The sequence below is a fragment of the Oryzias latipes genome, chromosome 21, assembly GCF_053564925.1.
Source record: "Oryzias latipes strain Hd-rR chromosome 21, Olatipes_Hd-rR_3.1".
NCBI lineage: Eukaryota > Metazoa > Chordata > Actinopteri > Beloniformes > Adrianichthyidae > Oryzias > Oryzias latipes.
The window spans coordinates 29,035,633-29,053,132 of record NC_136257.1 but is presented as its reverse complement, the minus strand read 5'-3'; the positions used below and the strand labels follow the sequence as shown (position 1 = coordinate 29,053,132).

At 37.0% G+C, this 17,500-nt stretch overlaps 1 long non-coding RNA gene across 1 annotated transcript; it reads right to left on the bottom strand.

Annotated features, from left to right (window-relative positions):
- Positions 1-5,676: 5,676 nt before the first annotated feature.
- Positions 5,677-6,531, bottom strand: LOC144988691 (uncharacterized). The gene is made up of 2 exons (XR_013652663.1): positions 6,353-6,531; positions 5,677-6,053 (listed from the first exon to the last, which is right to left on the bottom strand). It is a non-coding gene; the product is annotated as an uncharacterized LOC144988691 (long non-coding RNA).
- Positions 6,532-17,500: the final 10,969 nt, after the last annotated feature.

Here is a 17,500-nt window from a genome sequence, read left to right as displayed (position 1 = left end):
TCAAGGACAGCAAACCATCCCATGTGATGAATGAATGATTGAACCTTCTCCAAACATTGTGTCCATCCATCCAACCATCCATCCATCCGTCCGTCCGTCCGTCCGTCCGTCCGTCCGTCCGTCCGTCCGTCCGTCCGTCCATCCATCCATCCATCCATTTTCCAAACCCCATAATCTCTTTTGGGGTCACTGGGTTGCTAGAGCCCAACCCAAAGATAGGGTACAACCAGTGACTGTACATGAGAACTGGAGTGAGTGGCCCCTTCCCCCTGGTGTTCCAAACAGGAAGTACTCTTTGGGTCCAGGAAGCTAAATCCCCAGAGACTTCTATAGAGTAATTAACATGTTCTTACTAATCCTATTTATTTGTCATGGTTTTTGGTCTGTAGTGCAAGTTATTCAGGTTATGAACTGACCAATCAGGTGTATCAATTACAGTCTCTTGTCCAACATTCAAAAAAAGTGATTGACAGATTTCGTGTAGCCTGCTTTTAGGTATTAGGGGTGTGGACTTCCAAAAAGCTAACTCATTGGTGAGAATGGTTGCCATAGAAACAATGAGAGACATACTCAAATCAGTCACTGCTTACTGATGATGTCAGGCTCAAACATAGCGCTGTCTGTTTCGTGGAAAAATGGTGACTTAATAGGTTTCATTTAGTTGGAGCCCAAAGTGAGCCATTCTCTCTGGTGACGCCACTCTCACTCAGTCCAGTTCTCTTATACAGTCAGTGGTTCCACTCTTGACAGGTCGCCAGTCCATTGCAAGGTCACACAGATTCACACAACCATACACACCTAAGGGCCAATTTGGATTTACCAATGAAATCTATGAAGCATCTTTCTGGGTAGTGGGAGGAAGCCCAGATTCAAACCAGGGCCTCCTCACTCAGTCGGAGGTGCAAACCACTGCACCACCTTGCAGTCAGACATTGAGTATAATCTTTCTCCAGTAGAGAGTTGTGATGTTGGGTTTTTTGGTAGCTTCTCTACATTTTGCACCATTTAAATTTTCCAAATTGTCCACTTGTGAGCAAATGATTTTCGCCCGTGAGTCACTTTTGTGACAGTGGGTGTTGGGAGAACAGTGGGTCATCCACTGAGTTCAGTCCCTTGATGATGATCCAATGACTCATAGGTCAAACACGCACAAAGACGGGATAGTTGCACTTCACTAATAAGGCTAGTAAAAGGAGAAGTAGCCTGTACTTGCCTATGTACAGTTGCCATGGGTAGCAGACACAACACTACACAACACTTCACAACATAATTCTTCCCAGATGGTGTTTTTGTAAACTTGTTGGTTAGTCCATTTAATGAATAATGTTAAATTCCTGTGGAATCACTAATTACAAATCTCAAAACAGGAGTTTTTTTGTTTTTTCTGTTTCTTGAATTCACTAAAATCCTTTTAAACCATGTACAACTGCTGACTCAGAACAAAAATATTCAAACCCAATATTCCTGTAATATCAGGGAGCATTTACTAGAAATAAAGGTGATCCTTCCCAAGTTTTCCCGCATCCACCCCTCCAGGGACTTTTACAAAAACACCAACAGTGTGTCAGCATATCCCCTAGTTTATTTTCCAAAAACATTCACATGCTTTACACTGCAAAAGCGTAATCTTAGGAAAGTAAAAATTTCAAGAAAATTTGTCTTATTTTCTGTCTTGCAAGAAAAAAAAATCTTACCATGAAAGTTTTTCAGTTGGAAAATAATCTTAATTTAAGAAAATATATGTTTTTCTTAAATACAAATTTTTGGTGAGACAATTTTTTTAATTTAAAGAAATTTCTTACTCATTTCTAGGGAGCCGGTTTTTGCTGTGATGCTCAACAGGAAAGCTGATCACCTTTGAACGTTCAACACCAGCAAACGACTTGTCCTTAGAAACAGCAAAACTCCTCTTTGCCAGTGTGGTTGTTGTGGGGCTCATGCAGCAGAGGGTGTCAGGAGGAAAGATGGCATGCGGTAGTTTGCAATCACAATCATTCTTCCTTCATGACTCAAAAGGGAGGCTCTCGCCCAGCAAGCATTTGATTAAAGCAACAGTGGAGCATCGGGTCTAATCTTTTTGTCGAATGGAGAGGCGACACGCAGCAGCAGGTTGTTTTTTGTGTGTGTGCATTCAGTGAGTTAAAGAGTCGGAAGGGTCTTTAGGAGGAAGCTGCTTAAAGGCACAAGAAGAAATAAAATGTAAAACAGGTCCATCAATGAGTGTTTGACCTCTGTGAGATCTTTTTTGGGGGGATTCTCTAAATTCTATTCAATTTATACACTAATGATATTTTTTTTGTCACAGATGGTCTATAGATGAGTTCTGCCACCAAGCAACCATGGTCCATCAGAGTCTGTTGGATGTTCTTCAGTTAGATAACAAACAACTGAGAGGATCTTTATGGACTTCAATCAGAACTCACTGCAATGTCAGACTTTCAGCGTATAAACTCGGGGGATTTTTGAGTGTTTTTTAGAACAATTTGCTGTGATAATGTCTCAGTTTTTGCTGTAATATTTGATATCCACACAAAGTTCCAAGTGATAATTAAGCTACGATTAAAAAGATATATTGTAATAATAAAATGCAACAAAGTACAGATACTGCAAAAGTTAGTTTACCATGTTTAATGTGATGTGTTTGTGTTTCCACATTACTTACTTCAGTCACCGAAATAACCAAATAAAGTATTCCAGAATGTGTTATCACTTCAATAAGGAGAAATATTTGGAACGCGAGTGGAGATTTATTTTTTTTGCATTACAGAAAAAAAGGGGAATGAAATAAGGCCATAGTCTTTTGACATCTGGCGTACTTGGGGTGAACTCATATGAATAAACCCCAGAGCCCAGATGTTGATGGTGGTTAGAGGCCAGACCATGACAAAGCAAGGCTCCAGGTGGAGAACAGGGAGGAGGAGGGCCGCCAAAGAATGAAGAGAGATGATGGCAAGTGACGTAACAACCTGGAATTGTGGCAAATCTTCCTTGTGAAAATTGGCACTGAACTAACTTATACTGTAAAACCTGCAAAGAAAAAAAAAGACGATTGAAAATAATAAAACAAATATGGTCAAACAAGTAAAATTTCAGGCTTTTGATGAAAAACTTGGATGCCCAACTTTTGTTTTGTCGGCTTCTATTTTTTCATGACTTGATTGTTGTTTAAAAAATATTATAATAAGACAATAATAGTGAAAGGTGATGTTTCTGATAACAGAAAAAAAAAATTGCCCAGACGGATGAAACTCAAAGGAGCCAAATACATTTGTAGTTCGGACAGAGAATCACGACGTTCTGTGGAGTTACAGCTGAATATCTAGCTGAATATTTTAAATGTCAAGGAATAAAAGGTCATGAACTTTCACAAACTGGTGTCATTTGCATTTATTTTTAATCTGCTCCAAAGTGTTCAGGTCTAAATTTTTTGTGACACTAAAGTTTCCTTTGTTGGCCTTTTGGCTTGCAGTTGAATGTCCCAGCCAAAAGAGGGCGCTAAAGATCCTTCCTGTGACAATCTGTAATGTGTTTATGTATTAACAATAGTTTAAGATTTTTTACCTCATTTTATTTTGTTTTACAACCATCAGCAAACCCAGCAAAACTTTCATGAGTTGATCAGGCCGACCTGGGAATTGTTCCATCAAACTATTTGTAGATGTTTTCTTCCAGCTTGACTCAGAGCCGTCCTGCAGGCTCTGGCCCTTTAGATTCTCCGTGGTTCTCTGTGAAGTGCAAAGCCGAACTGAGCGTGTGCAGAACAGGCGGTGGTGTCAATTAGTGTGTACATCCTGTTGAGAGGGCAGGTCACAGAAGTGGGTGGCTCAGCGGGGAGGCACAGACTTGAGGTGTTAAAAGGCATGAACTGTTTGTACTGTTTCACTCAGCTGCTTTCTGCTATTGAGACGGTCTCAGTCACAGTTGCAGGTAAAATCATACAGGTGTCCCTCCTTAATCCCTTCACCCCATATGTTGCTATGGTAACTACCAGTTTTTTTAAGTCATCATAAACTTGAATAGAAAAAACACTAAAGAATATTTATTTTTATAATTGGAAATACACTCAGGCGTGAAGGGGTTAGATAAAATAAGATGTGGTTTACCTTTTTTTTTTGTTATTGATCTTAAGCTAAATGATCAGATGCTGTGAAAGTCAGTTTCTGACAAAGACAGCTCACTGTCGCCATCAAAGGGTCATTCCTGGAAATGAACAAACGCTCCAGAGACGTGACAAAACATTTAGCTTTTTCATGTTTACGTTTGAAATAAAATCACATAAAACTGTCAAAATCAAAGCAAATCAACTACAAAAGTTTGATTTAACAAGGTAGACAAACAATGATGTTACATGTTCATCTGAAGCTTTTATTTTGTTTCATTAAAAGCAGGATGAGAAGTGATCATCTTTATTGATATAATAAAGATATAATACTGATGTCACAAAGTTAATAGGAAACTGATCAATCTCTTTCTAGATATACTAAAGTGGGTGGAAAGGTTAGCGTATCGTTTTGTAATTGTTTAGTGGAAAGTCATTTTTTGTTGTAGCTGCAGCTGATGAAGTCATTTGGGCACAAATGCCATAAAATGTACTGTCATGTGAAAAAATTTGGACAAAGCCTGTGAATGTTTCCCACATATTTGGATACAAACACGTTTAAAATCAATTTGAACATCACAGAGTGATCCAAGTGACACTTCACACTTAAGACACATTTAAGGGGCTGGTAGATGACACAAAATAGTGTCTCAATGACGCGATTTTAGCCTAAGGAGCAAAAACAGCTAATATGAGGCAGGAGGTCCAAGTTTTGACCTCTATTACAATATAATTTTCTGTCCCGATCTTTTTTTCTATGCGTTGAATAATTATAATGTTTTAGTTTGATTTTTATTTAATCACTTTCTTTTCTAGAAATAAAAAAAAAACATTTGACATTTGACATTCATATGTGAACCTTTTTTTTCAAAACAGAGCTGATTATTTAATGAGGATTTCACATTTCTTCACATGACTGTGGCTTCTATGTGGTGTTGGATTGGTTATGCATAAAAATGCAACTGCAAAACTCCATCCATCCGTCCATCCTGTCAGGAACTGGAGGTGTGGGACCCAAAAATGCAGAACACCAGGATTGGTGAGAGAAACTTAAGCATTAAAAAATTAACCAGAACATGATCAAAACCATGGCGAACCAAAAAGGGTGACACAGCAGATCAGATGACCTGACGAGATTGATTTGATTTTAATTTGATTGGATAGCCCCAATCTGATCTATCCATCCATCTTGTTAACCTGCTATATCTCTTTCAGGGTCAGGGGGTTGCTGGAGCCTGTCCCAGCTACTGTCGGGAGAATGCGGTGTACATCCCGAATGGGTCACCAGTCTGTCACAGAGTTCACAATCACTCCCAAACACACTCGCGCTTGCACATCTGGGGACACTTTAACTTTAAAGTAATCAGTCAACTTATGAAGGACGTTTTGGACTGTTAGAAGCAAGGGGAAAATCCACGCATGTGTAACCTTCTCTTTGCTCCTACTGCTCCACAGGGGGTGCGGTCCACTGTGGTAGAGGGGAATTTTTCTTTTGCTCAGGTTGGGTGAAGGCTTGGGTCAAATTTTACCTATCAAGGTTAATACTATCCACCCCAAGAATTTCACACGACACGTACAGAAAATGATAACAAATGTATTAATAACAGAATTATACTCAACAGTTTCAAAATAAAAAATTGTTCAAAATAAATAAATAAAAAACCACTGAGATCTCAGGGAAAATTGCAGTTTGGAGCTCCAAAAAAAAGAAAGAAAAAAAACCCACAAAAATACCCTCAATTGTGAGTGCACTCAACAGTCCTACCGCCCTCTAATGTCCAGGAATGCAGTTCACGGAGTCGGTTTGGGTGTAAGGGGATGATGGGATGGGACCAACGGTCTCTTCACTCAAGGAGGGAAATTATCCAAGATGGAGGCGTAGAAGGACCGGGAACAGAAGACGGCAGACGAAAGAAAAACTCCTCTGGAATGTCACATAAAAAAAAAAACCAGCCTGCACAACGTGCAGAAATATTATTCATTTAACTCTCATTCACTAGAAATTTAATTAAAACAGTTCAAAAAGTTTTTTTCTTTTTCCTATTCACAGCATATCAACAACATACAATGTTTTTCCACATTTATTAACTGCATAACCAGGTTATAATAACCAATGTGACTGAATATAAAAACTGAAAAAATTCTTATAAAAAGTAATCAAAGTTATCCCGACTGGTTTTAATGTAATCCTGTGCACGCGGCAACTCGGTTTAGCATGCTAACACAGCGGTTTGAATAGCTGCAATAACTCACCAGGATATCCGTTGTACAAGTAAAAAAAAATCTTCAGTGCAGTTTCAACAAGCACAGCTCCAGCTTAAATCAAAAAGCTTTCTGGGTTTTATTTTCTTTAAACTCCAATATCAATATGGCTATTCGCTCCCACGTTCTGTTTGCGTCTCTGTGACTGCACACGGTGTTCCAAAAAAAAATCAATCCCACACAGATCTCAGTAAGAGTGAGATGATCACTCTGAGCTAAAAATAAAATCTGTACGCAAAACAATGCACTTTTAACAAAGATGGTAGACAGTTAAGATGACCACTCTTAATTAACATTTGTTAACATTAACTTTGTTAGGAAAAAAACATTTTTCCTCTTATAAACAAAAACCAACAACAGCAGGCTACCTCCAAGTGCTATATGAAGAGTGGGGTCACACCACCTGGGTTACACATGCACAGGGAGAACATGCAAACTCGACACAAAATGGTCCCAAACAAAATTTGGCTTTTCATGTTGATCTCTCATTGTGTACTTATCTCTATCATTTATTCAGATTCATGTTGCTTAGGTTTTTACTGGGCTGTGCTTAAGGCTTATTATTTTATGTCAAAAGATTTGTGAGAAATAAACAAACAGAAAAATGAATCCTTTAAATTTAAAAATGTCATTTATGCCATGCTGTAAAATAAAAGCCTTGTCACTGATGGACATCAAAGTCCACAAGTGTAAATGCTGACTCATGATTCTTGGTTGAACTTTTGTGTGAAGGTGCATTTGTTTGTTTACGGTTTGTACACAGATAGTGATTGTATCTTCCTGAAATAACCTTCTAGATAACTGCTTAAAAAAAGTTCAGAATAAATGTGATAAAGGAGTATACAAGGAACATAACAGTTGGTAAATAAAAGCCCACAAATGTCACTGAAAATATTTTGAAACTGACAAAAGTGCAAAAAAAAAACAATGAGACTCAAATCAAAGCGAACAAATAGAACTCACCCATAGAAGAGAAAGGTGGATAAAGGTGGAGAGGATTTCATGTCATCCATGCACACCAGTGAAGATCACAAATCATTGAAAAAAAAAGTTCAGCGCACTGTCTAGTGGGTCTAGATGACCCAACTCCCAATGGTAAAGTGCCTAGGATAGCACAAGGGTTATAGGTTAAACATCAGGCATATCAGCTGCATGTTTCCAGATAGAAAAAGAAGATTGCCACAGTGGAGCATAAAAGGAACAAGCTGCATTTAGCACACAGTGTCTTAAATATTAGCAAAGTTCAATGAGATTTCAAGATGATTAGGCCTCAATTCTTGACAAAAATCTATTAGAATCTTTTAATGGAAGTCCCACCCAATTCTCCAGCGTTCTCAGCGGTCCATTAATTATGATTATGCTGTTTTTCGCCAAAACAGAAATAAACCTGTGTGTTCTATAGGACATAATTACTGCAGAGTGGCAGTGATTCATTATTAATTTGCCTCTGAGTCGTGGGGTTGCCCCCATTTCCCCATTTCCCATCATCCCTTTGTTTAAACTCTCTAACTTGCAGCCCCTCACACCCCCAACCTAACTTTACCGGTGCAACAAAAATGGTGAGCAACATGGCAGATAACTGCCATGTTTTAGGTTCTACATCACAACAAGCTTTTCCCAACCTTTTTTTTTTTTTCATCTGCTCCTGATTGACAATGATTTGAATGAAGAAATACTCAGAAATGCCATTTTGAGGTTCATTGTCTTCATATGTGTCCTCCGTCATCAGAAAAATGTCACAAGACCACTAAAAATGATAAATGAGAACACAAACAACTAAAAAAACACCTGAGCGACGAGAAAAGCTATGCATTATTCCAAAGTGTCCTTATTTGATCCCTATTACAAACTCCAAACATCTGTGGAAAGATGCGAAACTGATTGTCCGCAGATGATATCCTTCACATCTGAGGCAAGTTTTCTGTAGAGTAGTGGGCCAAAAGACCTGCTGACCACTGCAGAAGTCTCCTTAAGGCTGTCAATCAACAGAAGCTCCCGAAAAGTTTTCTTCGTTTGCTCTGAAAGTGAGTCTGGTGAAGAGCTAAACCCAAGACTATGTCTGATTTCTCATTGGTTTGCTCTTTGCACATATTTTATTTGAACTTTTGCCAGTTTTGTGTTACACTAATGACCATTGTGAGTTTTTCTGTCATTAACAGAGGAGCACCAACGATGTTGTCCTCCAGAGGGTTCTCTTATCCTTTCCTTCGTACCGCTTTATCTCATTAATTGTGAACTTTTGTACGCAGGAGCTGAAGTTATGGCAGCTTTACAATCACAAAAAAAGCACCGTCACAAACAGGTGCTATTGAGAATCATGATCAGCATTCTCACTTTTGGACTTTGCTGTTGATCTGTTCCAGCAGATACATTTTACTGCACATAATAAATAACTTTATTTTGTATTTTTTATAGAAGTTATGTTCTGATACCAGTGCTTGACAAAAGTTTAATCGTGAATTATGACTCGCCGATCACACTTCTGCATGGAAAGCTGCAGTATATGTTGCTCAGGTGAGAAAACGTGTTCCTGGAGGCTTCGTGCACAATGACGGAAATCCCAATCTGGAGAAGCTCAACGAATCTAAATTCTGAATCTAATTTATCCCCCCCCCCAGTTGCATTTGAAATCACTGTGTGGTTTATGGACTTGTTGGTCAATATCCAATGTATCAAGCTGATAAGAGGAGTGGAAGGCATTGGTGGTACTTTGCCTTTGCAGCTCCTCATTAGTCTTATCTATATGAGATAGTCTGAAATAATTTACTCACTAGGACTTCTGGTTTGAAGCTGTGAAGAAACAAATCATCCAAAAATGGTGCAAAAAGTAGCCTTACAAATATTATAGCTGAAGTTGAAGCAAATTTGAGTTACTGTGATGAAGTTTTCGTTAAAAAAAACTGAGTTAAACTTTGAAAATGCCTTTTTTTTGTTTTAACCTTGTAAAATCACACAAACATGAACATTTTCCACAAATTCTTGCATTTTTCAGATTCTAAAAAAAAGCACCCATTTTTAGTAGCAATAAGGCTTTGTGTGCAGAGTAGAAGTAAACAGGGATGCATCACATTGGACTTTCCCTGACATCTGATTTAATGGTATGTTTGAGCAAATTTTTTCTGTTACTGAAATATTTAATCCTTAGTGTTTGATCTTTATTAAAAAACGAATAAATACTCCTCTATCAGGGGTCGGGAACCTTTTTGGCCAAGAGAGCCATAAATGCCACATATTTTGAAATGTAATTTCGAAAGAGCCATACAATAATGTAGTGTCCCTTCCCCACACTGAGGCACGGAGACTTAACCTCTTTTAAAGTTCTTTATTCCGATTACTGCAGACCGCAACAAACGCCGTACAATTAATTCAGCAACTCCTGAATCTCTCCCGCCGACACGAGAGCGCTTCTCCCAACTTTATATTCCCCTGCTCCCGCTGCAGCCCTCCCATTTCCCTTATTCGGCCCATAGCTGAACCCCATTGGTCCAAACTACCTAACAACAGGCTGAGCGACAGAACTGAGGGCCAATCAGATCTCTGCTTGACGCGTTCAATGAACTCCAGAACTTTTAACGCGGCCCAACAGCCATCCAACTCAGTCCGCGACAATTTGTTTAAAACTAAATATACAAATGAATGTGTGCATTTGATTTAATTTCAACATTTTTAAAGTACAATAAGTCTGTGGATTCTTTTTTAATAATATTGTTATTCTGTTGCTAATAAATGATGAGTATTTCTCGTGGTAGTTTTGCTGATGGTCTAGTCTGGTTGATACGTGGTGAGTTTCTGCTTCGTTCAGGCGTTGAGACTTTAAACGTGATCGTAGGTCTGAATGTTCTGTAGATATGACAAAGACTGATCACATGCAGACGGGGAGCCAAACACACACTCACGCTGCAGTGAGTGACGGGCAGTGGGTTTTACGTTTTTACAATCCCTGCGCGATTCACCTGCTGCCTGTCCCCACAACACCTCAGCCCCACCCTCTGCTTTCTCCCTCACACATCCCGTCTCCGCATCTGCGCGCTCTTTCTCAGAGACGGGAGCGCGTAGTTTTAGGCACGTCAATTCACAGGTTTCCAGCTGGTACAAACTCTGTGAAATAATAGATAATAGTAATCCTCAACACCATATTCCTCCTTTTTTTTTTTGCAAGTTAAGGATGCGTTTTTAGTGTCAGATAAATATTATTTTGTGAAATTTTGTAAGTTATAACTGCAGCGTTACAGACAGACTGCAATTTATCATTGATTTCAAGGTTTTGTTTCTTTAAAGTCCCACTCTGATCATATTTTGATCAATTTTGATATCATATCTGTCAAAGCCAAAATCAAAAAGCCTGTGTCGTTTTCTAGAACATAGTTTCTACAGAGTTCATTTGAAATTCGCCTCAAAGTTGTGGGAGGGTCCATTGGCTCAGAGAAAGCCCACCATCATTTCTCATCATCCCTTTGTTTACTTTCTCTCCCGCTAGCTTACAGCCCCTCACAACCCTAACCTCACATTAGCAGCTCAACACAAAATGTTGGGGCTATTCAGCCGTACAGTTTAAAGCCAGATACCAGCTCAGACGAGGAAAAAAACGACATACGTTGATCTATTTGTCTGCAAGCGGCTGCATCGCAATGGAGCGGAGCTTGTGGCTCGCTGATTGCAGTTTGTCCATAACAACTACATGCTTTTTCTAACGTCATTCTTTTTATCTGTTTCAGATTCACATTAATTTCAATAAAAATATAACCAGAAATGCAATTTTAATCTTTTTAACCTCCATCATGAGAAAATTGCGACAAGAACATGTTAAAAACATCAAAAACACATTGAAGTGAGTCTTTACGATTGGACAACCCAGTCCTACACCGTCTCTGACCAGTCACAGTTTCGAACAAAAACGTTCTCTTTCCTCACATTTTTCTCATCAAACTCCATAAAATCCTCAAACAGATCAGCATTTCAGCCCAAAGAAAGCTTCAGTCACCAGGGATTTTACTAGACTTTTAAATGGGAAGGAGGACCATTCAGCAATGGGACTCATTCTGAAGAACAGACTCTCAGCTTGAGTTCTGGTACCAGACACACTCTGTGTTTAAGATCACATTTCAAGCCTGTGTATCGGTCGTCGTAACCAGTTTTATATCCTTACAAAATAAAAGGTCAGTTACCTTCATGGTTGTAGAGAAAGCACCAGAAGAAAACATAAAGAAATGTGAACAATGTCTCAATAAAGCATTTACTACATCATCTCACATTGTCCCTGAATCACCTGGAAGCAACGTATCTGCAAAAGGACTCTTGTAAATGTGTGACACTAACCAAAGATCAGTCTAGTGGGAAAGTGTTTTATGGCTGGACTCTTTGTCGTGTAAAAACAGACGTGAAAGCTTTCTTCAAAGCTTCTGTCAAATATTTGTGAGTTTGACATTTATGGAACCAAATAAAACATATTGGTGTCATAAATGACGGCAGAACCAGAGGCAAAAATGATTTAAAACGACATTATGTAAATCTTATCTTAAAGATAACAGAGGAGAAACAAAAAGAGGAATAAAAAGCTTTAGATAAAGCTTTAAATTGAAGTAACGGACAGACGTAGAAACAAAACTCACTTTTGGAAAGAAGCTAATTTATTGGCAACACTTTAAAATAAGGGTCTCTTTATTAATGTTAATTAATTCATATTTAAGCATTATTCAATTGTAAAGTGTTACTAAGCTTTCAAACGTGATTCAAATTAAAAATATACATTAAAAAATTCAGAGCAGATGTCAATGTTTTGAAGTTAATTCTGTTTAAAGTAAACAAAATAAAAAATAATATGAACTACCTTGTTAAACCATCAGAGAAGTAGCACCTTTCCTTTCTTGTGTTTCTTTTTCACTTGGATTGAAAGTGGTGTTAAACGTCATCAATCCAATCAGCAACCCGATCACTTGAGCAGCTGTTCAAAGGACGAACCCAAACCCTCCCATATAAAATGATTACAGGCCAATTTGAGGGCCTGTCTCTGCACTGAAAAGCTTTGATGATGTGGCGGTGGCAAAGGTTTAGTTGTTTTTTAATGCCTGCCGGACACCTGCACAGGTTATGGAGGGAAGCTGGAATACAAGCAGAAAAGCCATCAGGAAAACGTGCTCATTTCACCCAGATGGCCTGAGGCGGCTCAGAAACCGCTTTAGACGCTGCAATGTTTCTGCTTTCTGCAGGTATCTAGGAGACCAGGTGAAAGCAATCATTGGCAGTGCTGCAGGCGTTGTCTTAGCGACGTAAAAGCCTCCATGATGTCTGAGTTTTTACGTCAACGTCAAGATAAGTCTGAGGATGTATTTGGACCAGGACTCCTCATAAACTACTCTGGCCTTCAAGCCGGGACACATATCACACGGCTCACGTTTTGTAGAGCTGCCACCTCCCTGTAATGATATCAAGTGTAATTCATTTTATTGAAGGTAAATTATTGTCTTTTTTCAAGCTTTCAAGCTGCTTTTTTAAGGAACTATAAATGACATTTTAACCTTTTAGATTTTTTTACTTATGGCAAAATTTTCAAAATAAAAGAAATTTAGTGATTGATGAACAGTCTTGCTGTGTTCAGATTTGTTAAATTACCAGAGAACTGTTGATCTTCACTCATCAGCCGTTATTGGTTCTCGTCTGTGCTGCACTTTCACATCCCTCTCAGTGCACAAGCTTGATGGCAGTTTTCTCCACCAGAAGGAGCCACTGCATTACCTCCAAACATCCGATTCTCCCTTATTTTGACAGCAGCTGGTGACTTTCTTTCTCTGCACCAGCAAAGCATCACAAACTCCTCAGCTCTGTGATCCCACAACGGACAAAAAACCCGGCTCTGCATGCCCAGAAAGCTCACTTCGGTATTTAAAAAAATTAAACTGAACTTTTCTGCAGCGTTACATTTTATCCAAATTAGACTTACACTTTACTTGCTTAATTGATTATTTGTTTTCGTGCAGGTAACGTCTTGTCTTGTAAAAAGTCTTGTAATTTGCTTCAGATAAAAATATTTGCTTTTATGACAAAAAAATAAAATATTTCAGTTCATGCACATTTGTACTATTGTTCTTATTTTTATAGTTCTGTTCAAGAAAATAATCTCCCTCATGTTAATAACAAGGCCATGATAGCATATTAGTACTTGTGTAACTTCAGTTTAATCTCTGAAAAGCTGCTATCTGGTGACACCGCATGAACTCTTTGAGTGGGATGTTAAAAGGAAATTGGAACCTTCTCCTTTGCTCAGATTTATGTCATTATCATAAAAATGGTGACTAAATTATGTTTATATAATGTCATAAATGTATAAAAAAAACATTCTTGATGGCTTTATAGCTGCTAAGCAATTACACACAAAACGTGGATGTTCCAGAACCTTTCTGAGGACATAATTCAATGAAACAAATGTTCATTTTCAATGAAACAAATGTTTATTTTGAATGAAACAAATGTTTATTTTGAATGAAACAAATGTTTATTTTATTTAGTTCATATACTGTGGTGTGACACTTTTGATTAAATTAAAAAAAAAAATGAAATTTCACATGTCCACAGTCCATCCATCCATTTTCTAATCCCGTTTTTTGTCCCTTTTGGGATGACAGGGCCTAACACGAAAAAGTAAAGATGTGATTTTATTTATCTTTATTTAACTAGGGAAGTCATAGTCAGTTTAAAAATCTCCTTTTCAAAGGAGCCCTGGGAGGGAACAGGGAGTCATTCATTCACATACACACCAAAACTGAAAATTTGGGTTTCTGCAAAAAGCAAGTGCAAATTTAGTTAAAAAGCTTTATATAAATATTTATAGTTCAGCAAAACCTTCTGATTTTATCTGTTAATCCACTTCTCTACTCTTTGCTTGGACAACTTCCCTTGTTTTCACTTTAGTTCTTGCCCTATAGGAACACAGACCCATTTTTCCCCAAAAAGAACAATTATGTGTGATAAACTACAGACCAAATGGACCACAACATTTCTGATGTCTTTCTAATTACACTAATGTCAGAATGGGATTTAAAAAAAAACACTTTGTGATGTTATTTAATTGTTGTTGTTGTTTTTTAGAGAATGCATTTTGCAAAATGTTTCAATAAAGTTTTAACTGTTGCAGAAAATTCGTTTTGTCTTTCCTTTCATGACATCCCTCTCTGGATTGGCTAGTTTTTTGTGTTAACCTCTTCATGCCTGACTTCAATTGTATAAAAATATATTTTTTTAAGTGTTTTTTCCTGGGTTCAATAGTACTTTGCGAATTACATGAAGGGGTTAAACTCTTAAAAACGTTATTGTCTCTCAGTCTTTAACTTTCAGTTACTAGAGAGCTGTTTTGTTTGATTTTGCCCTTTTTCTGTGACAGTTTTTATACATATGTGTCTGATCCATAATTTGTTTCTATCAGCACCAGAGGTTTTTGAAGGAGTCCCTGTGTGTTGATTCTCCAGCTACTGCATCTGTGATGCTGGAAAACCTTCTTATCAGTTAAATTTTTGATTACAAAACCTTGTTTTTGTTGCTATGCAATGATTTTTATTAACAAAATGTAAACTAAAAACAGTCATGTTGAACACGTTATTAATGCTTAAATTTGCAGTTGTACTTTACGGGTTTACTTACTAATATTTGTGAATTTCTGCTCTTGCAAATTGCATTTACAATAACTATGTGTTGGTTTGTATTTAAGCTGTCTAAATTTCTTTTTCAGGTTTTTGCTGTCTGTATTTCTATTAATTCTTACATCACACACCGCCGCACAGACTTCTTGCAGAAAACAAAAGTCTGAAAAAGTAAATCTACAGACGTTGTTGGACTTCATTCATGAAAATCATATAAACAACATAATTTAACTCACTTAAATCTTGTTTATTTCAAATTTCTTGTTGTAAGCAGGAGACAATCAAGGACCTTTGATGTGATTGCCAGTTTAGTAAAAGGGACTTTTATTCTGAAACTTTCCATTTAGTTAATTTTCTGCCTAAACATTTTCATTTAAAATCACAGGGAGGCGTCCATTTCTTTTTACCTGCAAAGTTCTTATCTTATCATGAACTCTACCACGTGTAATACGAATCTTATCATGTAATGGAATTGTCATGTTGTAAATGCAAAAAAAAAAAAATGGAAGCTGTAAAGGACACACATGAATGTTTACAGGTTATGAAACATTAATGATTATGAAGTTTAATTACCTCTGAAGATTTAATAATATTTTTTAAAAAAGAACTTTAAAACACATTGGATTACAATTTTTTCAAAATAAAATCTTGCTTTTGGGATGAAAAATTAGGGTTTTGTGATTATTTGTGGTTAAAGGGGAATTGTGTTTTGAATGCTTTGTCTGCTGGTGGTTTGAAAAAGTTTCCTACTGGTTTTGTAACCCTGCCGTAAGACAGGATTTCACTCTGGGTCCATAGTTTAAAAATGCTTCAGGTGTAACATAAAAAAGATTTGGCCTTTGAATGGAAGAAAACTTTCAGTTCTTATGAGAAATGCAGAAAATATATTTAAAAAGGATTATCTTTTTTAAAAAGTTTTTAAAACCTTTATTCTTTAGCCAACTTAAATTATTAATAATTTACTTTTTTCTTTTTTAAGCTACTTTAAACATCCTTTGATACATTTTTTATACTTTGACTTCCTTTTCTATTTTATTTATCGATTGTAAATGACTTAAAGTGACATTTGATTAAAAGAGGTGCAACAGGAATAAATTAATCCTATGATTTTAAACCTTTTTGGGGAGGAGCCATGTTAAAAAATGACTGTATTGTTGGAGATTTTTGTCTAAAGTTTGCAGCCTTTTCATTTTAGAGAAAAAAAGTTGTGAAATTTGCTCATCAAAAATGGTTATCGGGTGAATTGGGTCAGGTACAGCTTTTGAGATGATGGGAAGTTTTTTTTCTGTATTATCTTGAAACAGTGCAATACAATCAATGGCTGGTACTGAAAAAGAGAAAATAGGCAACATTTTAAAATGAAAGTCAGTTTTACTTTTTATTTCCTTAATCAATGAAAAGTTCAAACCAAATGATCATAACTGGTAAAATTTTTATAAACAATTTTTTTCCCCTGATCGTTTATTAAGCTGGAATACATCTATTTTAGAATCCACTTCAATGAGAAAGAGAAGCAGCTCAACAAGGTTTGTGATCTTCTAACAGCTCCATGTTCTCCAGCATCACTTTAGTTTTACCTCACCTTTATTTATTAGTATTTCACTGCTTACCTTTGGACAAATTTATGACCTGAACTGGATGCTTTTAATAAAAATGAAAAGAAGTCCAGAAAGTTTTCCATTGAAAAGTTTAGGACCAGTCACAGCATCAGACTCATGCAGGACTGTCTGAAATTTCTCTTTAAAACTGTTTAAATAAACAATTTCTGCTGAAATAGTCACATATTTAAGCCTTATATCATGAAAAGTTCAGAAACAGGTTAGTTTTATTTTAACAATTTAAAATCATGATTAAGCCTATTAAAATGAAATTTCAACCCCAACTCTTTTAAAAGAGTGAAGTGAAAGCCAGTTAGAAGGATATATTCGTTTGAAAAGTCTGCTTATAAATGGACCTGTATGTTAAGCTAACTAGGCAAATGCAGACAAAAACATATCAGATCGTTCAGTCGCTTCTAAAATGGGAAGACAGCGCTGTCCTTTTTTAAATCCATTGTTTATGAAATCACATAAGAGTTGTGTAGCCATGGGGGGGGGCTACCAGGGTCTCAAGGTGACTCTGATCTGCTTATAGAAAGTCTTCACTAAGGTCTCTATCTCAAGTATTTTTCATTTAAAAAGATATTTTGCTGAATTGATTAAATTACTTTTGGCAAGCCATCCATGCTTTTATATTATTAGTGAAGCACAATGATAGCAACATTTTGAAAGGGATAATAATTTCTAGGAGCGATCATATAAGTGTGATAACTGGAGAAATTATCTGGAGAGGCATAGAAACAGAGAAAACACATAACAACACACGAAAAAATCTGCTTTAGAACATCCTGCCACTGCCCTGAAGTGCACTTTCCTCAAGATTTTCTGAATGTAAAGGTCTTATTCTAGGTGCAAAACTTTTCCTTGTTTGAATTGTTGCTGAAAATACAATTATACAACTCAAGGTCTAC